This window comes from Mus caroli, chromosome 4 (assembly GCF_900094665.2).
Source record: "Mus caroli chromosome 4, CAROLI_EIJ_v1.1, whole genome shotgun sequence".
Taxonomy (NCBI): domain Eukaryota; kingdom Metazoa; phylum Chordata; class Mammalia; order Rodentia; family Muridae; genus Mus; species Mus caroli.
Window position 1 is genome coordinate 29,431,494 of NC_034573.1, and position 4,564 is coordinate 29,436,057.

The following is a 4,564-nucleotide window of genomic DNA, read 5'->3' on the forward strand; positions in this document are numbered from 1 at the left end:
CGATCCCAGATGTGCCGCCTTCTTTGGAAACACAGCTGTTTGCTTTTGACAAGGCTGATGATCTCGGAGTTGAATTGGGACCTAATGCACTCAGGGGCTTCCATCTTAACTTCTGCCAGCAAGCTGTCCGTTTTGACAGTGGGCTGTTTATCAGACAGTTCGCTGGGATGGGAAAAAGTGGTATGGAAGTTCTGTTTTTACTCATTTTTCATATCTCCTTTACAACTATCTCTATTTTAATACAATGCATCAAAATACAGATATACTATGATGACAATGCATGCACATAAACTATAGGTATATATACCACAAATATATCATATATTGTAAGATATTTGAGTTGAAATGTTTTCACTGGTGAAAAACGTACACTCAAGAAACAAAAAGTAGGGCTGGAGAGATGGCTCAGCGGTTAAGAGCACTGACTGTTCTTCCGAGGGTCCTATCTGTAGTGAGGTTTGATGCCCTCTTCTCGGGGATCTGAAGACAGCTGCAGTGTACCTACATATAATAAATAAATAAATCTTTGGGCCAGAGCAGGCAGGGCTGGAGAAAGAAGAAAAAGTGCCTGAAGACAGCTACAGTGTACTTACATATAATAAATAAATCCTTTTTTTAAATAAAAGAAAGAGACAAAAAGTAAAGTATACTTCTCCAAAAACAATAAAAATAAAAATAAATAGATAAAATGTTTAAGACACATCAAAGTACACATGAAGATTGGTCATTGTTTTGTTTTGGTATTGTAAGGGTATGAAAATCACTGAAGGAGGACCCAAGACTCAGATAGTATGCAAAAATAAAGAGGATTTATTCTTCAGAAAAATCCAGCGTGCAGGGAGCAACCATTCTCTAGACCCCAGACAGAGGCGCACAGGCCTTCTTATAGGGAAGAACATTCTATGGGGGAGCTCTGTAGAAGGATTAGGTAATCTAAAATCTCATTGGTGGGTACTGGGGGTGGGGATCACAGGTGATCGGTGGTCTGCATTCCTGTATCATGTGATAAAATAGGGCTGCCCTTAGAAGATGGCCTATTATGAGATATTTTCCCATTCTTGAGGTTGTCCCCAGGCTGTCCTTTGGGAGAGGGTTTTATGATTTTTTTCTGGATTTTATGGTCTGTCCCTGGAGCTGCTGTCTTAAGGCCTAGTTTCTGGGACTTAGGGTAGCTGTCTTCAGACACACCAGAAGAGGACGTCAGATCTCATGACGGGTGGTTATGAGCCACCATGTATTTGCTGGGATTTGAACTCAGGACCTTTGGAAGAGCAGTCAGTGCTCTTAACCACTGAACCATCTCTCCAGCCCAAGATCATCCTATGTTATAGGGGGAATTGAAAGGATGCTCAGGTTGTAATGGGACATCATCCCCATGATCATCCTGATCGGCCAAGTTGACGCTGTGACCATTAGGATGAAACATCGTAGCCAGACTGGTCTCCACTGCTAGGTACAGTGGTAGATGACACTAACAGATTTTGCTCCCGGTCAATTCACACACAAAGTTTTGTGGAGAGCTTTTGGGGCCCCTTGGCAGGAATCTGACATCGGGCCAGGACAAGGAAGTAAGCTCAGGCAGGAATCTGACTTTAGGCTAGAACAGGGAAGAAAGTTCAGGGAGGAATCTTACTTTAGGCTAGTACAAAGAAGTAGGCTTTAGGCATGAATATGACTTTGTGCTAAGACAGTGAAGTAAGCTAAGATAACTTGGTCACCCTGATGAGAAACTGTCCTTAGAAACAGTGACCTTGGGAGTGATCACAGGACCTTGTTTATTGCCTTGCTTGTTCCTTGGCTATTTCACTAATTAAGAAAATGCTCTATAGGCTTATCTACAGCCAAGTTTTATGGAGGTATTTTTCTTAATTGGGGTTCCTCCCTCTTAGATGACTCTAGCCTGGGTCAAGTTGACATAAAATCAGACAGCACACCTAACAACACCAAACACAACTCCAATTTAACTTCCAGCAATCCCCTGCCTCAATTCTACCCCAATATCAAGCACGACTATAACCCTAACCCCAGTGCTATCCACAATCCCTACCCCAACCCCAACCCTGAATTTAATACCAACACCAATCTCACATCCAAGCCAACACAATCCCAACTCTAACACCATCTCTGACTCTACTCTAACCCCAACCCCAACAGCATATCCCTAAACTCCATCCCACCCCTGGCCATCTCCACACCCAAGCACAATTCTAAACATAACTCCAAGCCAATCCCAAGACTTGCCCCCACCCTATGCCCAACCCAGTCTCCAATACCAACTTCAAACCTAACCCAAATGCCTATCCATATCCTAACCGTAACACCAACCCCAAAACCACCCACCTCTACACTTACTACAACCAAAGCCAACTCTATCCCCAAACCCAATTAGCTACAATCGTAACCCCAGCCTCAGCCCGGAATCCAATCTCAACTTTGTATGTGGAATTACAGCCAGCTAAACTTCACCAAAGATGTCAAGAACATACAGCAGAGAAAAGATCACATTTTGGACAAATGGTGCCCAGAAAACTGGAGTCCCAAGTATAGAAAAGTGAAATTGGACATGCTTCTATCACCTGACACAAAAGTGACTCTAGATGGATCAAAGACCTAAATGTGAAACCCGAGACACTTAAAGTGTTAGAAAATACAGGCAGAATCCTACAGAGTGTAGGTCTGTGAATAGACTTTCTGAAGAGGACTCCATTTGCCCAGGGATCCAGGGCAAGGACTGACAGATGGAACTCATAACACTAAAAAGCTTCTGCAAAGCCAAAGAGATAAATATTTTATTTCTCACCCCCAAAAGCAATCTACGGATTCAATGCAATTACCATCAAAACTACAACACCATTCTTCACAGATGTGGAGTGGAAAATGCTCAACTTCATACAGAAAAGCAATAAACTCAGAATAGATAAAACAACCCTGAGCAACAAAAGAACTGTTGGATGTTCCACCATTACCAATTTCAAGTTGTACTACTTAGCTATAGCAATGAAAACCACATGGTATTGGCATAAAAACAGACATGTTGATCAATGGAATCAAATTGAATACCCAGACCTGAATCTATACACCTATAGGCACTTGATTTTTGATAAAGAAGTCAGAAATGCACACTGGAAAAAAGACAGCATCATCAACAAATGATGCTGGTCAAACTAGATGTCTGCATGTAGAAGAATGCAAATAGATCCATGCTTATCACCCTGCACAAAACTCAAGTTCAAGTTGATAATAATTTCAACATAAATCCAGATACACAGAACCTGATAGAAGACAGAGCAGGAGCTAACCTTGAACATGTTGGCATAGGCAACAACTTTCTGAACAGAACACTGTTAGCAAAGGCACTAAGGTCAACAGTTAATAAGTGGGACCTTATGGAACTGCAAAGCTTCTATAAGGTGAAGGACACTATCAACGAGACATAGCAGCAGCCTACAAATGGGAAAAGATTTTCACCAATTCCACATCTGATAGAAGACTAATATTTAAAATAAAGAAAGTACTCAAGAAACTAGATATTGAAATACCAAGTCATACAGTTTTTAAAACAGGGTACATATCTAAACAGAGAATTATCATTGGAAGATTCTCAAAGGGTTGAGGAATACTTAAATGTTCAACAAGGGCTAGAGAGATGGCTCAGTAGTTAAGAGCACTGGCTGCTCTTCCGGGGGATTTGGGTTTAGTTCCTGCCATGCAATGACAGATTGTAGCTCTCTGCAACTCCAGTTCTTGGGAACCCAACATACAAACATACATTTAGGCAAAACACTAAGGCACATGAAATAAAAATAAATAACTTTAAAATGTCCAACATCCTTAGCCATCAGGAAAAAGTAAATCAAAACTACTTTGAGATTCCATCTTCTATTTGTAAGAATGGCCAAGATCAATAACACAAGTGACAGCTCATGCTGGCAAGGATGTGGAGCAAGGGGAACACTCCTCCATTGCTGGTGAGAACATGTATAGTCACTTTGGAAATCAATAGGGCAGTTCCTCAGAAGGTTGGGAACTGATCTGCCGCAAGATCCAGCTCTTGGGCATGTAACCAAAGGATGCTTGCTATCCCAAGGGCCCTTGCTCAACCATGTTCATTGTTCCTCTATTCGTAATAGTGAGTCACTGCAAACAACCTAGTCCCTCAACTGAAGAGTGGATGATGAAAATGTGGTACATTTACACAGTGGAGTACTACTCAGCTATTTTTAAAAATGACATCATGAAATTTGCAGGCCAGCAGATGGAACTAGAAAAGAATTCTGAGTAAGGTAACCTCGACTCAGAAAGATAAGTATGGTATATATTTACTTATATGTGGATATTAGCTGCTAAGTAAATGATAACCAAGCTACAATTCACAGACCCAGAGAGGTTAGGTATAGCTAAAAGGCTGGGGGTGGGGGGGGGTGGGGGGGTGGAGACACATGGATCACACAAGGAGGGGAGAATAGAATAGACTTTTTTTTTTTAAGATTTATTTATTATATTATATGTAAGTACACTGTAGCTGTCTTCAGACACTCCAGAAGAGGGCGCCAGATCTCGTTAC